Here is a 20,723-nt window from a genome sequence, read left to right on the forward strand (position 1 = left end):
ATTTCTTTCTCTCTCTCTCCAGAGATGACCCACTTTTTAATTCCTTTGTCCGTATATAGATCCGTAGACAAAAGTCGTTATCGTGCGTATCGTATTTTATAAGAACGTTTCTCTCGATTCCAACGATTCCCTTTCTCCAAAAACGAATCAACCGAGATGTATAATTTCGAAATAACTTTTTTTTCCCCCTCGAATTTCGTTCGCGTACAATCTCGTGAGATATCTTCGGCCGCTCGATCGATTGGGAAAATGGCGATTGGACGGCGGCTCGTCTCGAGATCGAATTTCGCGCAACCTTGTAAACTCACGCGGTTACAAGGCGTTACGCATATCGCGGAAGGTGTCGAAGTAACACGCCCACGCGAGCACAGGGCAGATGGATTAGACAGATACGTATGCTTATTGGGTTGCCACGCTTCGTCTTCTCGCCGCTTTTCTAGCCACGCTTCCGTGGAACGGGATTTAATTTCAGGGAAGCGCTGTGAATAAGATGTTTATTGGAGTTGGATTTTACGGCTCGGATACTTTATCTCTCTTTTACGGTGTACGTAACGCGTGTTAAAAGTATGCGTCGCAGGTTAGATTCGGTTAACGAATCGGCTTTTGTCGTAATAATAATCTCAATGATACTTCTGCTTCTTTTTCGATTCGATGAAAAATACGCGAATTCGCGAGGAAACGAGTTGATCGGTTTTTCGATGAAGATTGAAAGAATACGCATGCGCGTGCGCATGCGCGGTATGGAAATATCCCTTTCTAACCTTCACATGGCGCGATCATGCGATGAATAAATTGTAGGTTAGATTCGGTTAACGAGTCGACTATTGTCGTAATAATAATCTCAATGATATTTCTTGCGGTGCTTCTGTTTCTTTTTCGATTCGATCGCGTGAAAAATACGCGAATTCGCGAGGAAACGAGTTGATCGGTTTTTCGATGAAGATTGAAAGAATACGCATGCGCGGTACGGAAATATCCCTTTCTAACCTTCACATGGCGCGATCACGCGATGAATAAATTGTTTCTCGGTGAAAAAGGAAAAAAAGCGTACGATAAGAGTAAAATATGAAGCGGAAAAAAAGGATTTTCCGCGTTTCCACTCATCCACGAAATTAATAAATTATTACGGGAAACGGTAAATCGAAGCAAAAAGCGCGCCAAGCAAAAAGCGCGCGTTCAAAAAGTCAGGGTCAAAGACAAGGGGAAGAAATAACAGTATTAGTCATTTTGATTCCGCCTTAACGATTGAAGCTTAATGTCCAGGAAGAGTCGGCGGATGGAAGATTGAACCGTGCACAAACGCCGGTTTTCTTTCTCGCTTATCACCATATTTACAGAGAACCCGCAATTTCATTCACGGAACGATGACTCGTCGAATCGTTTTGCGAACGGAGGGGGGGAAAAAAAGAAAAAAGAAAGAAAGAAAGAAAGAAAGGAAAAAAAAAGAAAACGTTCGCGCCTCTGTTCTCTCTCCGCGAAACACATCTCTGACGTTGCAAATTCGTGTCGCGAGACGAATCTCGGTTTCACAGGACGGACTTGGCCTCTGTTTTTTTTTTAATTAAACGTCGAAAACGTCGAAGGCACGACTATTCGCGACGAGCTATTAACGAGAGGCATAACGCGATCGCCTTGACATTTCTCGACGGAGAACAAAGGTAAGGAAAAAAAGAAAGAAAGAAGTCATCTCGAACAAACCTTGAACTTCTTCGTACGAGATTTAATTTTCTAAAAAACCCCGCGGAACAATCGATTCCCTTCCCTCCGTTGTAAGAGTTGAAATCACACAAAACCCATATATCTAGATATTTTCTAATTCATTCCCTATGAATGATTCTTCAACCTAAAAATTGAAAAAAAAAAAGGGGAAAAAATTACACGATCGGAGGAATAAAAATAGATAATCGATAAAACGTTCTGATTCGCGGTGAATTTGCCGCAACAAGTTCGAGGATCGAGAGTCTCGATGACGAAACGAAAGCAAAAAGCGGGCTAACGGGAACAATCGATCGTTTTGCGCGGGGCCGTGTCTAAATCGACTCCGATCCGGAGGAGAGCGTCCTCCTCGTCGTCGTGCTCGATCCCCGGAAAAAAAAGCTCGACCTAAACGCGACAGATCTATTCCTCTATTCATCGCTCTTGCGCGCGTCCCTTTGCCCTCGATTCGATTTGTCACGCGGCAGCCACTGGAGACCAACGCTATTCAGACCTCTCCCTCTCCTTTTCTCTGGCTTCGCTGTCCATCAGGAATCGACCAACCCCGATCAATCTCCTGTCCTTGGGTCTTCGAGTATCAGTCTATCTTGCAAATTGAATTTCCGCCAGTGTCGTGTCGCAGAAGGGAACGTTTTTCAAGGGGAATAATTTCTCTGAATGTTGGAAAGATTTTTGAAAGGGAGTGCTGCTCTTCGTTCTTAGCACTAACTTTTGTTAGTCTCGAGGACATTTTTTCTTCGAATTTTGAAAAGGTTCTTCAATTATAGGAAGATACAGATTGCTAAAAAGTAGTGAAAGCGAGATCTTTCGAAAAGATCGCAATTATCAACGATCTTTACGTCACGAAACGCGTCCGAATCCAAATACGCGAGAAGGAGGAGAGCTGCGAGAGAAAGAAAAATCTGTGAGAACGGAAGCACGTTTCCAGGAGGGAAAAGTTGGAGTCCCTTGGCTGGCCTCTGAAATTCCATCGTCCGCGTTTTCCAGGGGAATGCGCAGCTACGGAAAAACGAGATCCGTTCTCGTGGAATCTTTTCTGCCTCGTGGCGCGCATCCCAGTTTTCTTTCGTCGCGGAGGGGGAGGAGAAAGAGGATGATCGGTCGCAGCCTTGAAAGCTGTCCCCTCGGGGCTGGCAAGTGCAGGTCGATTTACACGGCGCCATGGCCGGTGGATCGGCGTGGAAATGCGTGGCAAACGGCGCCTTCTTTTTATTAATGAGCCATCCTCGAGCAACGAAGGTCGTGCCTCCGGATGATCCTGATTAAACGAGCATTGAGCCACGATCCACCATCCCGAACGAAAGAAATTGATTATTTCTGCCCGTACTTTAATCCGTTTCTTCCTTAACGCGACTGATCCATTAATCAAAGCCGAGTCGCGGTGCAGGATTCGATTCCATTGTGGCCAGGGAAAAAGAATCGCGCCGCGATCCAATCGTTTCGTATGTGCTATACGTATATATATATATATATGTACGTTGCGTGTCGCTCCATTAGATAGCCTTTTCAACCGGCTAATGCGTGATAGGCGTTCCATATAAATTGTGTTACGGTGCAACTCTGCTGAAATAAGGGAACGTGTGTGTGTGTATATATATATATATATATATAGGAATTTTTTCCTTAATTCCGCTCAATAGAATAGAAATTTAACGATGTCATGCGGATTTTTTATCCCATCCTATGATTGAACCTTTCCAAGAAACGTTAAACGTGATTCTAACACGTCTTGTCGTCATTGCGCATAACCATTTTGGATTTTTCGTTTTTATATTATGTAGTATACTTGATCGATGCGTTACGGCGCAACTCTGTTGAAATAACAGAAATATATATATATATATTTTTTTAATTCCTCAATAGAATAGAAATTTAACAATGCGGTTTTTTATCCCATTATGATGGAATCTTTCCAAGAAACGTTAAAGCTGATTCTAACGTGTTGTCGTCATAACCATTTTCGATTTCGTTTTTATAATAAATATATATACTCAATCGAGCATAAGTTAAAATGTGTTGCGATGCAACTTTGCTGAAATAATTTAACAATGTTTTTTTGTTCCATGATGATTGAACTTTTCCAAGAAATGTTAAAAATCTTTTTTCTTGTATTTTTCTTACGATTGAACCGTTGTTAAAAAATGTTAAAGATGATTTTAACACGTTGTTATTAGGCATAGCAATTTTGGATTTCGTTTTTATAATAAATATATATATACTCAATCGAGCATAAGTTAAAATGTGTTGCGATGCAACTTTGCTTTTTGTTATATTTTTCTTACGATTGAACCATTAAAAAATGTTAAAGATGATTTTAACACGTTGTTATTAGGCATAGCAATTTTGGATTTCGTTTTTCGTACTTATGAGAAAATATATTACATATATATGTACTTAATACAACTTAAAATTCTTATTCTTCTAAAAGAATTCTTCTAATTCTCTGTCCCAATTTCCATGATAAATTAGTCTCATTATTCGATGAATACAGTAAATTACCTTCCCTCCTTCCGTCCATATAACATCTTGTCAGAAAAAATAATCTCTCTCTCGAGGACACGATCGAACCGCCATCTCGATCGAGGCGCAATCTTATCCAGATTGTCGACAATAGTACGAATTCGTTGGTAGTACGAGAGAAAGATATGTATATACGCGTGGTCGTCAAGAGGCGCAACTTGTCCCCTGGACTTTCGTTCTCGTGCCAGAACGGGAGCTTTTTTTTTCCAAAAGTCGCCGCCTTAACACCGGCACGACAAAAGTCGAGAGCTGGTCCGGTCGAACAGCCGGCCTTTGTTATTTACGATCGGCGATACGAGTATTAAGTAACGCTGCTTTCACTGTCGCCTACACGCCCGCTCGAATTCCTTTTTCGTTACTCCCAAATCCGATCGACGAAACTCTCGTGTCGTTCACCTGACTCGTGAACAGGATTCTCGCTTCCACTCCACATTGTAATCCATTGTATTCGATATACCGAATACTGATAATAATTCCGATTCGATCCGATCCAAGATTTGAAAGAAAGTTACGACTCGATTCAAAATTTGAAGAAAGATCTCCAAAATGAATGATAATTGTCGATAACAATAAATTCCGCTACATCCTTCGAACGGCGAAGAATTCGACTCGAGCAAGATTTATTACACGCGCGGTATGACGCAATGGGATCTAAAAGCGTATGACAACCGAGATATCCACGACTCTGTGCTTCTCCGCGCTTAATCTCTCTCTATATCTCTAACGTTACAAGATCTCGAATGCCCGATAAGCCGGCCGACCAATCAACTTTAAGCAAGATAAACTGCCCCAGCGACAGTCCCACGAAATCCCCTAACAATCTACCAACCTACATTCATCCGTATGCTTCAAATGAAGTCATAGTCCGTCCTTACATATATATCCTATACGAGAACAAATTATTCGTATTCGATTTCTCCCGCCGATTCACCTAACCATTTAACTTATATCTCAAAAAATTCCCATTGCACAACTTAATTTCAATCGTGACGTAGAAATCGTAGAATCGTTGTTCCGTGATATTTCCCGGTTATCCGGCGAGCAAGTCGACTCGTGAGACGCAACGAGGCTCGAGATACTCGTTCTGGATCCCGACAATGGGGTAACCTTGAATTTAGCGGAGCGGAAACGGCGGGCCGCCATCTCTCTTTCTCTTCCCTAATTACTTTCTCTCCGAGCGAGCGCCGTCTATCGGCCAGATCTGGTCTAATATGAGCGCGAAGGAACTATCCTTGGCGCGCGCGCGCCTATGACGTAACAGTAACCTACTTCCGGATGGCGAGCGCGAGCTTCGTTCATTCACGAAGGAGGAAGAAAGAAACGGAACAAAGAGACGCTTGGAAGTCTCTCTCCCTCTCTCTCGTTTTATCCTCCGTGTTGCAACCTCCGAGTGTAGTGGTTTTCTTCACGAGTTCGCGCGAGGTGTGTATGGTTAGAGGGCGAGCGTGTCGTGGTTATCGGCGTGGCATCTGTTGCACGATACCAGGCCGCGGATCGTTGCATTAGACCAAAAGCGGCGATGAATGGCCGTGGAAACCGTTCTCCCTCCGACGACACCCGACGCCACGGGAGATCCTCCTTGTAATTGGCTTCGAGCCAAGAACTGGGTTAATGACGCGTCGAAACGTGGAACGTGCGCATGCGCGCTTTTGTAACGACCAGTCGATACGACAGTTTTTCTCTTTTCTCTTCCATCTTTCGTCTCTTGCTTCTTCGATCGATAATATTTGTTTTTATCTTCCTGTCGGAACAAAGGAACGAATATTAGATGTGCGAGCAAGCTTCTTTTTTTTCTACGATCGTAATTTTTCACCGAATTCGAGTCACTTTATCGTTCGTGGCGCGTTCTTAAGACGAGCGCTCTAAGAATTTCCAGTCCTGTGCAACAATTTTGAGCAATGCTTACTTTTTTTACGTTCCAGTTTAGGAAAAATCAGGCTAAATGATTTGTACTGGGAGAGAACGTTGTATCTTACGTGCGAAAAGTGGCAGCAAAGATTCAAAGCTGGAAATTTTAATTCGGAAAAAACGATTCGGCGAGAATCCGACTCAAACGCGAGAAGAATTGTTTGCAGAAAAGGCAAGCGGTATCTATCCGACAATTGAACAATCTCGTACCTGACTTGTGTAATAAAATCTTGAATTTGGAAAAAAGGAAGGGAGAAAAAGTACATATATATATATTAAAATTCCACGATTCCAATTTACGAGTTGCGAGAGAAAGGTTGGATCCACTCCTCGGCGCGAAACGATGGAAACGGAAAGAGAGGAAAAGGATCGATATAAAGATCGAAGGGTCCGGCATAATAAGGCTGATTATGCGTGTAGAGTATATTCGCTACGGCCAATTTGGAGGCAGGGCCGATATAAATAACGAGTGCGTGGCGGAACGAGCGAGTGCATGCGTAAAGCTCGCGTAAAAAACGGACGTGGCCGGCACGCATGGGGAACGTGCGAGGCCTGGAGCCTGGGCTATGCAACCGGCACGGCCGTTCGTGCGCCGCGAAATAACGCTTGGCTAACGATCGACGCTAATGGCAAAGGGATATTAACCGTCCCCTTTGCGTGGGAGCAACTCTTGCTTTTGCTAGAAACCAACACCGAGAAGGGAAGATCGAACGGCCAATCGTTTGCGACCCTTGTGAGAAACACGAGAAGAGGAGGAGGCTTTCGATCGTTTGGAATCTCGCATTTTTTATTTAAACTTGATCAAAGCTTCCAACTTTGTACCAGATTGAAAGTAATCTATATTGTTAAACTTATTTGAAATTTAATCGTTAATAAATTTAAAAAAGAAACCTATGTCAAATATAAATTATTTATCAACGTCAATTCGAAATTAAATAATTTTTCCTTTCTTCCACGAATGATTTTTAACATACGACATGCTCGTTCGATTGGCAAGAGCGATATCGGTAATCGTTCTGTTTGTACCTGTATCGAGCAAAGGGATAGGGAAACTTGTTCACCGCGAGCTCTATAAGTATGATAAATTAAGACATTCGTCGTCCGTAACGTGCAATATACATATCTACCGGCTGCCGCCGGTAAAAAGTGTCCGGGACACCTGACAGGGTGTAATTTAATTCAAGAGATTACGGATCTTTTCCAATAATTTTATTAACCACCGCGATGTATCGGTTAAAAATTGATAAATTCGATAAACTTTTCGAAATTTTATCGAGCCCACGGAAATCCTAGTTCAAAAACAAACAAATAAACATTCTCGATCCCCGCGGTTATTTTCAATCCGTGGAGAAAAAGAATCATTTAAATAAAGGAAACGCGTCATCATCCGTCTTCGAGGAGGGATTTCCAAGATCCTCCAACCGTCTCCAATCCTTCCCCCGGTAAGAGGAAAAGTACAGGCGGTGAGGAGATATTACCATAAAGTATACGTATACGCGAAGGATCACTTTCCCCTTTACGTACGTTTCGATACGTACGTACGAAGGAGGAGGAAGAAGAAGAAGAAGAAGAAGAAGGCGACAGGCGACTCTAAGGAGGAAGGCTGTTAACTCGGCTCGGATACGGGATGGCATGGATATGCCGCCTTACTAAATATGCTTATTCTCCACGCTCTCCGTGTCCCGGCGCAACAACGGTCGAAACACGTTTCAGGATATCATCCGAGAGGCGAACACAATGGGAATGAAAAGGAGGAGGGACGTAGGCGCGCGAGAAAACGTTCTCTCCGGGCCGCGATGTTGCAGAATGCGATGTTGACATTTCTCGGCAAAGTAGAACGTTACTACCACCTTCCATTTGCTATCGATCTGCTTCCCCCTCCCTTATTCTGCCTTCCTTTCCACTCGGAACGAAGTTCAGGAGAGGAAGTATGTGCCACTGTTTGCCGAAATCATTTCCTCGAGCTATGGAAAAATAATTATTATATAAGTTCGATTAACGAGACGAGAGTTCGTATGCTAATAGAATTTACGTTAGCACTAAGATTATCGAAAGATGTTGAAGATTAAAGGGAAGAGGATTGGAAAGATTCTGAAAGTTCCGAAAATTCTTCCAAAACGTTGCTACTAAAATATCCCTCCATGTTCATCGCGGATGACGGTGTGAACCGGTCTCGATCTAAGGAAAATTCGCAAATTTTCCCAGGAAACTGTTTACGACAAATATTAGCGAGGGATTCAAATTTTTCAATGTCTGAAAATCACGATCGTATCGTAATATCGATCGTGAATATCGAAGAATTCGAGAGTCTAGAATGGATCGTTGGGAAAAAGAATCTGAAGAATTTTTGATAATCCGAGAAGGAGGATTATTAAAAAATCATTCGAGAAATTTGAGAATTCATACGCGAGTCTTGTGATGAATCATCGAAAGCAATCATCGCGCCGGCCACTTTGCAGATGTTGGCAGGGTGGCGATAAATTCCTTCTATCCGCACGAAGAACGCTCGCGCATCAACGGATCGATCAAGATGAACGGAAGATGAATACATTCCTCTCCATAAATGGAAATGGATCGAAAAGACTCGCATCGTATAAATATAAATGGATACACCGATCACGAGTATTCACTGCTAGGTATTTATTGGCATAAAGCATCGATAGGTGGATAGATCGATCGATCGATCGATCGACAGTGTCGCAACGCAGAGGCGACAGTCATTTGTAGGGAACGAAATATTTCTTCGGGTGTTACGCGCCGCTCGTGACATAATGAAGATAGTATGCAACAAGCCGAGCTTTTCAGCTCAGCTTCCTGCTAACGTCGGCAACGTAATTGATGGATAGCGCAGTTTCGCACGCGGTCTCGACACGTGTCGAAACATCTGTTCGATAAATAATTATTAATCTCTCCTCCTCCCCCGTGCTTGTCTGAACCTGCCTACGTACGAGAGTAAAAAAAAAAAATGAAACCACGGGATAAGATTGATCTATTATCATGGCGAGTATCGATATCTTGAAACAGTCGGTTCATTATCGAGGACGATTCTATCATGAATCCGTTGAAACTGGTTAAAAATTTCGAGTAAAGTTATCTCGGGTAATTACTTGTTATAATTGCTCGAATAATATTTATTCGTATTTCCTATTACAGCCGATTCGTTTCTCGTATAATCTCAGACCGTTTCGCATTACGATTATTCGCGATTATTATTACGTTTCGAACGATAAATTATGAAGGCAAGTTTATTCGCAACTATTAAATTTCTCCCCATCGCTACGCGATTCTCCAATGTCGCGTGAGTCATCCACTTAAACTTATCGCTTAAAACACGTTTCGACGTGTGTTGGCCTCTTAACGGGCGGAATCACGGAATAACTCTATTTATTATCAGAGTAGTGTTGAAAACGATATTTTGAAACAGTGTGCAGACGTTTGAACGGGTGTCTATCGTGAGATAAAAAAACTCCAACGATTTCGAGTCGATATTGGAAATGGAACGATCATGTTCCAGAATTGGGCGTTGAAAATTTCGGATAAAGTTACTTTAAGTAATTGTTGCTTATTAAAATTGCTCGAATAACATTTATTTTCTTATTATAATCGATTGCATTACAATAATTAAATATAATACCTGTCATAATCGATCCGTTTCTCGATACACATACATATAATCTCAGACCATTTTCCCATTACGATTATTCGAGATTATTATTACGTTTCGAACGATGAATTATGAAAGTAACTTTATTCGCGACTATTAAATTTCTCCCCATCGCTGAAAATGTTCCAATGTCGCACAATGAGTCATCCACTTGAACCTATCATCGCTCAAACACGTTTCGACGAGTGTTGGGCTGAATTTTATTATCGGGAGGAAAAACATTCCTTCGATGGACGAAACGGAAAAAATCCTTCGATCCGTTCGAGGATGGATCAATTATTAAATCGTCGACGATAAAAAAAAAAAGCAATTGCGTTTAATCGTGGCGGTAATGTAATATTGTCGTTAATAGTTGATTATCGAGATTCGAATCTCGAGAGGTAAAAGAGCTACCTGGTTATTATACAAACGATGGTAATTCGTGCCATGCGAGTAATTAACTGCATCCAAACGATGTATTTTGCAACTGTTTGGTAGATATGAAAAAAAAAAAGAAAAAAGAAGAAAGAGCCGGGGTTCTTAGCTCGCTTTCTTATGCGGATGATTTATGAGCGGGGATCGCGGGTCTCGCTTGCTAACAAGCTGGCGCAACTTGCAAAACGTCAAAGCAACGAGCATCTTGTGTATAATTTCGACTGACTGTTTAACGATTTCTTTTTTTTTTTTTTCCTTTTTTTTTTTGATTAGTAAAACCGTAGAATTCGAGACACATTAAAAAAGGGGGAAGAGAGGGAAAGAAATTTGGACGTTAACGAATTCGTGAAGGAGCTCGAAGTTAATCTCAAGAAGAGACAAAGAGAATTCTTAAGATACCAACAATGTCGAAGTTTCATCATTTGGCAATCCTCCGTTCTTATTTCGTCGTGAATAAATTTCATACACAAAAAAATTTTTTCAAAAATTGCAGCCCATTCGTATCAAACCGTCTAAATCTAAGAATAAGAAACGAGACAACGATATCTCGACGATCGTTTCGTTACCAAGTTGCTCGAGACAAGTACACCATTATTACAGCGGAAAAGAAAATGAAAATTTGGAAAATTGAAAAAAATTCTCGTCGACCTAGAACGATCCATCGACAACCGTGGATCAAAACGAACGTGACACGTTTTCGTTCCAATCTGTTATTCCGTCAGAAAATTCAACGGGCATCATGATAGAACACGATCATCGATCGATCGGTAATCGGCGAGAGAATTTCGACGAGAAGTGATTCCCGTGGTAGCCTTCAAAACGTCGTTTTTCCACGTTCTCGTGCACGCTGGATTACACGCGATAGGTCAACAACACGTTGCTCGGGATTTTATCGCGGCCGAGCATGAAAGTGTGCCGCATTGTGTATGTGTGTGGGAGAGGGAAAGAGACACGACGATCGCGGCCGATTGCGCAAAACGCTTAAATCTTTGGAACGAGTATAACGGGTATCCGTTCAGTATGCCACGACAACGGCATACAATGTGCACCAGCCTATACTTGTAACACTTCCCGCCACCCGTTTGCCCTCTTGCGTCTCGTTGTTGGATCGTCGTTACATATGTATGGCTCGAGGGAAACGGGCGCGTGCGACGTCCCATCGAGCCGGCTGGGAATCGAACGTATCCAAAATTCCAAGATCGATTGTCTCTTCTATCGGTATAGTAGAAATCTGAAACACCTCTGTCGCGAAAACTCTTGGCGCGATTGATTCGGACCCATCCCTCGAACCGACGCAATTACAATTTTAACGGTCTTGGGTTGATCGATTAAGATGTTGGCGCGAACGGACGTGTCAAAATATCGTAAAATACAAAAGGAAAGATGATTGGAAGAAATTCCAATTTCGATTCCTTAATTGCCCAATTGTGAAATTATCCCAACGATCCCATCGTCGGTTACCGTGATAGAACGTTTCAAATTTCAAATTGCGCGTCCTGTTAGAGATGGTGTGCGCGCAGAGTGGCGGCACACCGTATCTAATCGCAGCGCAGGATTCGTGCATATGGAATCGCGGAGCGCGCAACACGGTGATCTTACACGGCTGCCTATTATCTCGTTATAAACGTTACAAACAAACCAGTCCCTCGTAACGCGATCCAACAACTGTCAACTTCATTTACCAACTTCAACGTTCACATTTATCCCTATCGCGAACGTTACCCACTGACAATAAGTGTCTAGAGACTTATGGATGACAATCTACAATCGTGCGCGATGCATAATTCCCCGCTTTAATAACCATCATAACTCGCCAGCGGGGATAAAGAGCGGCGTAGACTTCTCTTCGGCCCATTCTAACTCTATCGAGTACTTTTTTTATTTGGGAACGAACAAAGCCGCGTTTCGGCCCCGCCACACACACACGCCTTATCTTCATAGATCATGCGCACTCGTCCTTCGTCGCGTTTCTTCCTTTCCGCGCCTTCCTTTTTTCGAGGGCCTATAATCTCAGCGTTTCTCAACCCGTATTAGGTCGTTCCATTTTTTTCTTTTTTACGATTACGTCGTTTGGATTAGGTTAATTTAAAAATTAATCGTAACGCACTTTATGGAATAGAATTCCTCGTTTTATGGATCCTATTAAATTTTTTAATGCCTCGTCCCAACACTTCGACAATTTCTTTTTTTTATGCTTCTCCGATATATGCGATACTGATGAACTGTTTTTAAAAAATTAGCTACCGTGCATTTCGGAACAAACTTTCGTATTTTATGGATCCAATTCAATTTTTAATATTTCGTATGCCTCTCTTTCCTTTGTTTTTCCGTAACGCGTTTACTTTCTCTCGAAAAACGCTACGATTAACCAGCGAAATTTCATAGTACATATATATATATATATATATATATATATACTTGAATTCGATTTTCAACATCTCCATCCCTTTCCAAAACTCGTACACCTCTCCATCGATTTCTTTTCCAATATATCACCATTGCAAACTAAAAAAAAAACGTTATTATTATTTAACGAAAAAAAGGGCGGAGAAACGCTGCTGTAATATATATGTACATATAATCGAATCGAATTTAATTTGCGGTTCGATACATCGATCCTTTCTCGATCCCTTCTCGATTTCTAGGAAACGGACGCGGCTTCGTTTTCGTGGATGAATGGGGAAGGATCCCTGTTCCAAGAATTTGCTCGGAGTTTTGTGCGTGTGAGAATGGTATCCCGGCGGCATTTCGTAGGTGATCTGGGTCAGTAATGGGAGTGTGGGTTAAGGTTGTCTCGGGGTTAATCGAAGGTTAATTGCGCGCTATTTTTATCGCGGCGAGGGATAGGAAAGGTGAGATCAGACGAGGAGACGAGCCGCGTTCCACTTCGAAACTTGAACCCGAGAGACGATTCCATTTCAGTTCCCCTTTAATCGAGTTCCATTTCTATTCCATTTCGGATTAATTCGAGGATTAGCTCGATTCGATCGTAAAATTCTTCTAGGAAAGGGAGGGAAGAAGGTATAATAATAAAATGGTGAGCAATAAAACGTTTCGATAAGCTAATCGATTCTATTTCTAGATAGAATTTCAATTTCGCAAAGACGGTTGTTCGAATCCGCGCTTCGCAAAATTTTCATCGATAATCTCGTTGAAAAATATCGCGAACCTCGACCTCTCAACCCTTCAAAATTATCGAAATCGCATCGAAATAATCGCGTTAAATGTAGCGTTTAATCCTCGATAAAAAACATCTTCTTCAACTACTTTCAACTAACTTTCCAGAAACAGGATTCCACGCGATCGATCTAAACTCGCCTCGACCGTGGTCTCGGTAGAATTAGCACGCAATACCGTTTTTTAACCTAGACACAGAAAAGCCACAAGCACATTCTCTCTCGAAATCGAATGTCTCCTTTTAACGATCGTTTTTTAACGGGAATATCGGGGATAGGGGCGAGCGTCCACCAAGGCCGCGAAATTTACGCTCGCAATACGGAATCGAGCTTACAATCATCGCCGTTTATCGGTGCTGGTTTATGTCGGAGGAAAGGGCATGGTAATACGCATCTCTCGAGAGGAACGAGGCAATAAACGTTGTCCCAGACAACCGAGGAATTCATCTCGCCGTTTTATTAACACCACTCGTGCTCGCTTTTTACGCCGCAACGCGGCGTTTAATAACAATAATTTATAACAATACCGCCTTCCCGACCAACCTTTCCACCATTTCGTTCTTTTTTTCTTTCCAGTTAAGGATCGGTGTATACGCGAGTGGAATTCCTTGTTCGTCTTTTTCCCTTTTCTTTTCTTTTTTTTTTTTTTTTTTTACCTTTATCCTTTCGTGACAAAGGAATCGGTCGAATTGGCGCGGAAAGTGAGTTGCTCTTTAGAGACGGGATCTTTGAACCGATGTAAATGGGAAAATATCGAGGAAAATCGTTCTATCCTACATCAACAGTTTAATTTTCTAATTTAATAAGAAACTTTCGTTGAATCGTCAACAGAGATCTCAGAAGAAGAGAGCTCCGTTGTTTCGTATCCTAACGATTCTCCAAAATTCCACAGAATCCATGAAGCACGAATTAAAATCGTCACGAAATTCTTTCGCGAAAGAATAAAGATGCGACAGCGTCGATAATAACCCTCTTTGCCGACCGAGCAGCAAAACGACGGAACTTTGAAAAGAGAAACCAAACTCTTCTTCTTTTCTTCTTCGTCGCAGAAACGGTCACAATTCTACCACTTTCTTTCGCCTCGAATTATCGCGGTCGTTACGCCGTCTGAAATTGTACGCGCAACAACACCGTGTTATTCGCGAAGGTCGTTACGAGCGACGAGCGAGCCCCCGCCACTGTGTCAAACGGTTAGAATTGCCGTGGCGAACAACGTGAAAATGAAACGGGGGCAACCGGCGAGAGAGGAGGCCTCCCCCTCCTCCTCCCACCACCTGTTCCACCCGTGCTACTACCGAAGCGAGCCAAGCCTCCATTGTGCGCCGTGAAATCTTAGACACCAGAGACGAGCGGATTATTCGTCCGCGGGTTAAATGACAGAGGTCGCTCGATTCTACGCAACCGTTCCGCTGGGAGTACTCGAATCGCTTGCGTTACCAAGTTTAAGGGGAAGGATCCTCGTGCAAAAGAGTTGAGTGGAGAGACACCGCTGTTATTGGCTTCGGCTCGATCAAAATTCAGACGCTTAAGGGAGCGGGTTTGAGTAAAGTTGTATTTAAAGTGTTCTTTCTTCCTTCGAGGATTTTCCAACGTATCGAAGTAAGTATTATTCACTAGAAATGCAAACCAAAACGACAATCTGTATCTAAATCTCGATACATAGAATTCAGAGTTATTCTAACGTATCGATACGATACGAAAATTTTTTATAGGCTAATTATGATTCGTAACGATTTAATCTATGAATGTAATTTCGCATTCGAGTAATTAAAGATAATAGTCTAATCATGTTATAGATAATTTCGGAAATAAATTTCACGAAGATGAAAATAATTTTTACGATTTCGAATATTCAAATTATAATTCTTCTGCCATTATGTCGGATGAAATGTGAAGTGGAGATAGGAAGCGAGACTTCTTTCAGCAAATGGTAGTAGAAAAAAGAAAAAAATAATAATCGAACGAAATTGGAACGATTAGAGCGAGTGTTATCGGTTTTGAACGAGGCACGGAGGAATCTCGGCTCGAAATTGGGCTCTAAAAAAAAATTCCAGCGGCCGCCCCTCGTTTCACAAAGGGCGGTAAGCGATACTTAAGGGCCAGGTGGTCGAGGAGCGCGCACCACCCTTTTAATAAAGTACACGGGGCGTATTTGGTAGCAGAATCTTTATTGATTTCTGATCCCGATCCGCACGCGTAATACACGGCTAATCACCGCGGATGCTGCACCACCTGATCTCCCTAATGCCAGGGGCCGGCCCCTTAATAGGTACAATCGGTATATGAAAGCGGTGTACCAAGATCGTAAACTTTAATACTCCATCTCCGTGCTCTGGATCGTGCTCTCGATTTCAAGTCAAATTATAAACTTGATCGATGCGAGAAAAATTGAAAAATTCAATTTCACAGCTACAATTTTACGAATATAGATATATATCACGAGGACGATTACGAGATAATCAAGCATGGTGGATGAACGGAAAAAGGTCGGTGATAAAGATCGAAAGATCGTTTCACTTTCCAATTAATTACATTTTTCTCCAGGCTTTTTAATCCCTCCTGTTTTCTCACCGTCTCAAATCTCAACTTACCGATAACATCTTCTAACGTGCTAATTATCCGACTTTTCAGCGGAACAATCGGCTGAAAAAGGTCAAGATCTAGGCGTGAGACGAGCAACGCCACGCGTTTCCACACGACAAAACGATAAAATCTCGGGACCTTTTAAGACACATCCGGGAAAAAACTGTTCGTTCCGGTCCAATAAACGACACCCGTAAGCGATTTTCGCACGATTGTAATTGAAATTTAATTTTAATTACGTTTCTTTTCCACATTATTAAACCTTCCATCCGACATCGCAACAATTTTTCCCCCGAGTAAAAAAGATATCCATTTAATCGTGCACGAAATCGAGCATCTTTCCATTCTCTCTCTCTCTCTATTTTTCATTGCACGGAAACTTGAATTACGCGTGTCCAAACGTTATACCCAGAGACCCAATTCGCCACCGCCACGGGCGATTATTATTATTAATTCATGCAGCTGTGCAAAAAAAAAAATAACACGTGACCGAGCTTCCTGAGCTGGTTTCGCCTGGGATCGTAATTATCGTCTACTCGAGTCGTCTAAGCGCCTTGCGTGAAACGAGCGTCCAACTCGAGGAGGAATCGCGCCGTGAAAGTGCGCCCCTCTCTTCTGTGTTTCTATGTGTCCATCCGAACGATAGTTGGCCCGATACACGCGCATTTACGACTAGTGGAAGCAAAAGAAGGAAGGAGAAAGAGAGAGAAAGAGAGAGAGACGCGCGCAACGGCGAACGGACGAGTTTCACCGAACCGAATGTGCTGAAACTGGGGGGAAAAAAAAGAAAGAAAAAAGGACGCGATCGTGTCCGCTACGATAAAAGTGACGACGAGCGGAGAATATTGGTCAACGTTGGCTAATGTTTCGACCATTTCAACGCTTTTTGCCATTCCTATATTCCTATATTCCAACAAGAATTTATTTCGAGGCGTCTAATTAACGATTGCTGGTATCTACACATTACTCGCTCGAGTATTCGTCACTGTCTCGTCCAAGGCGGTTTTTTTATTTAGGAGATAGAAAAATAGAAAAATAGGAATGGAGAGAAGACAAAGTAGCGTGAGGCAAATATATCGACGATACATCGAACGATTGTTTTCGCGAAATATAATATATTTCGAAACGTAATTTCTATTTTGACATTTTGCATTCACAGAGTAATGAGAGTTATTAAACCAACATGATATACGATATGAAACAAGGCTGTAAAATCGTACTCGTTGAAACGAACTGGTCCCGATGTATCCCAAAATGTTAATTAAGTCGCGTGATTGATAAAGTAAATATCGGTGGTTAAGCGTGGACTTAAAGAGTGGAGCTCGGATCATTGGCTTCGGGACACAGGCGCCACAGTTATCGTAATTATCGTAATTGGTGTTTACGAGAGGCCATGAACAGAGTCACCGGTCCGGGAGCATTCGAGCGAAGAAGACGACTCGATCTTCCGGTTCTTCGACGATCGAAGGTCGGTCGAAGCCTCGCTCCATTATTCGTTTCGTTCACCCACTGCGTTATGCTTTGATGAATCAATGGCGGGGCAATATAATTTATAAACGATAAACACTGGAACGTTATGTCGTTCCATCGGGGGATATCGAGAGATTTTTCTTCTATCTTCTTTCTTCTATCCTTTTCCTCTCGTCCAATTCTCGCGCGCAATTTGAACATTAAGATCGACAATTAATAGCGAGGGAATATAATTTATAAGTTTTTCTTCGTGGAATGTCCGTTTCCATTTCTCGTGCAATTCCTTCCCTATCTTCTTTCTCTCTTTCGAATTCTCGCGCGCAATTTGAGCATTACGATCGATAATTAACGAGTATCTACTTCCTCGTACAATCCGTTTTTCCTACCTCGTAATTCAAGCGGTCGGAAAGAAAAATTTCCAACCGCTTTCCCTCGCCCCGACTTACAAGAGGATGAAACCGAAGAAAATTATATGGATAATGGAGCGAGTAAGAAGGTGATCGGCGCGTATGCAAATTTCCCTTTAATTCGAGGGGAACGTTAAACGACGCTAATTCGCGAAACGATGAATTGGCCGCATAAATATCGTCATAATCTCGGTTAACATCGATCAATCGGTTTACACGGCAACGTATTTAGAGAGGGCTCGCGCCCCGATTAAAAAAAAACTATCTCGAATGGAGCGACAAACGCATCCATCTCTCTACACACCGTCGCTTTCCCACACGGGCAAACTATTTTGCATTCCAGAAACGATCGTTTTCCAACGGCCTGCTGTTTTGCTCGATCGGTAATTGCTTCTGATAAAACGTTGCTTTATCGCGCTCACTTCCTACAACTACTTCTCCCTCGTGTATTACTCCTCCCTCCGTGGGGGAAAAAAGGAATTCTCCCTTCGAGTCGAAGGAAGGCGAGGATTCGAAAACTTCGCCACGAAAGATCGTTTAACGATATAATCTGACGCAACATAAAGCGTTAAACTATTTCGAACGCGCGGAATAGTAAATTATCGAGAGTTGTTGCCTCTCAATCGAGATCAACTTCGAAAACCGCAACAATGTTGCCAAGTAACCCGAGATCGAATTTCATCCTTTTTTCTCTCCGGGATGGAGAGGAGGAGAGGGGATGGAGGAGAGGCTAGGCCGAGTATGCTCCATCGACGCTCTCGATGTTCGAAACTGATAATACAGATGTTCGGATAACTCGCTTGAAAACGAGAGTCCGCTCCTTTTATTTATTTTCCGCCCATCGCTGGGATTACTCTAGCGTGGAAAGTCGGTAAGCGTCGCAACGCATCGCCGGTCACAGTTGGACGAGCGAGCGAGAGAGAGAGAGAGAGAGATCCTGGAATTCCTCTTCCGAAAAATACAATTCGAATCGATCACGCATATTCTCGTTATCAATTTCGAACGTTTTTCAAGTGCTGAAGGGAGAAGTTGGAAGATGATGTTCATCGGGGAGGGAAGACGCGTCGCGCGATGACAAATTTACGATTCAGATCTAATCGCGCGTGATTAAAGAAGCTCTCTCTCTCTCCGAACTGAATCTGTGGTATCCCAATTAGCGCGCAATCGGGATAATTACCCGGGAGCGTCGGGTATAAATATACGTGTTAACGACGATCGAAATCAAAGATCTCGGACGAGGATTTTCGTTTAAAAAGAGAAAAAAAGAAAAGTCACTTCCTGTTTACTCGCCGATTTTCTCGCGCGAGAGGGAAAAGTAGAGTACTCTGCTTGCAGAATTTTAATTGACAGTGTAAACTCTCGGTACGATTCCCGATTGAAATGTTTCTCAAATACGCGCCTCTCTGCCTTATCGGCCGAACCGATCGAACCGACAAGAAAACTCGGTGACCCGAGACTTTCGTTTCTTCCAACGAAACAAAGATTCGAACGAGATCGAAACACGAGTCCATCGAGCAGAACGAGAAACGAATCGGATCCGTTCCCTCGGAGGAATGGAGAAAGGCGAGCGTTGGTAAACAGGCGGAAAATCGATCGATCAAAGCGGGAAGAGGATCCCTCCGATTTCCCTCCCGTTTCTAATTAATCAGCCGCCAATTATTCAGCCTCGTTAACGCGTGAGAGGCGACATACGATCTTTTGAAAACCGATCGTTTCGAAACGAAACCAAGAGAACCTGCTCACCTTCGCGGAATCGGTATCGATAAGCTCGACGATTGATAAACGACGAGGCTCACCCCTTCTCCCTCCTTGTCACGGATAGATCCGTTCGCGCCCCATCTTATCGGCGAGATTAATTCAATAAAATTTTCGCGACTTCTCCTCACACGAGATGATTTACAAAAATTCCAGGGAGGGGATGGAGGGATCTCGAGCGCTGTCTGGCGGCGATCGAGTGACGGGGGATCGATAAGAATCGCGGAAAATAAACGAGACCGACCGGCAGCCATTTCAAGCGGCTCGCGTCCTTGCGCGCGTCGAAATCACCGGTATCAACCATCCGGATTATTAAGACGTGCCACGTCAGAAGCGAAAACTTTAAAAGCGATAAGTTTTGAAGAAAGGAGAGCGTCTGCAGTCCGAAAAATAAACGAAAAGGAATCTTCTTAGTTCGAGGGATCGATCTGCTCGATACGATAAAAACGCAACGAGTAAAAATTATTCTTCCTAAAAGATCAAAAAAGGGGGCGGATAAATCGGGGCTGGTCGATAGAAGTTATGCTGAAGTTCGTACATCAGCCTTATCTGCCGATACATCGAACCGCGGTAGAAATGTTTAATTATCGCGTCCATTTGTTCCCCGTCCAGTTAACCGGATAGCCAGTTATCCCTTTTCCTTTCGTCCAGGGGTGTACGAGGCGAGTAATACTCTCTCTAATACGACACGTACACACGCGGCCGTCCTACGTTCCTTTACAAATATCCCACCAATTTTCTTTATCTACCATCCTCGTGTCGCGACTCTCGCATAATGTGTACTTTGCATCTCTATCGATCCACACGCAAAGTATACACGCACGCGTATACGTGGATATATATCGAGTCGTTCGGAAAGTAATTTCGTCCTCTCGCACGAGCTACTCCAGCCAACTTCGTTCTAAATTGTTCCTGTCATCGGAGTTGCAACTTATCTATATACAAGAAAAATTCGTTTTATTACCGAAAAAGGAACAACTGTCGAAACTGGCGCCGCATTTCTGGAAGACCGGTTGATAACTCGAGAAAGGATTCCAATTTCTCCAATTCGAGTGATCGCGCAAAACGACTCGATGTTTCGTTGCATGAAAAAAGGAAATTACTTCCCCA

General features: G+C 42.8%; 1 protein-coding gene across 7 annotated transcripts in view; it reads right to left on the reverse strand.

The window, feature by feature from the left end:
- LOC107995596 (uncharacterized) overlaps window positions 1-20,723 on the reverse strand; it is a 162,841-nt gene that overhangs the window by 136,764 nt on the left and 5,354 nt on the right. The window lies entirely within an intron of this gene.

Source organism: Apis cerana, linkage group LG5, assembly GCF_029169275.1.
Source record: "Apis cerana isolate GH-2021 linkage group LG5, AcerK_1.0, whole genome shotgun sequence".
Lineage (NCBI taxonomy): Eukaryota > Metazoa > Arthropoda > Insecta > Hymenoptera > Apidae > Apis > Apis cerana.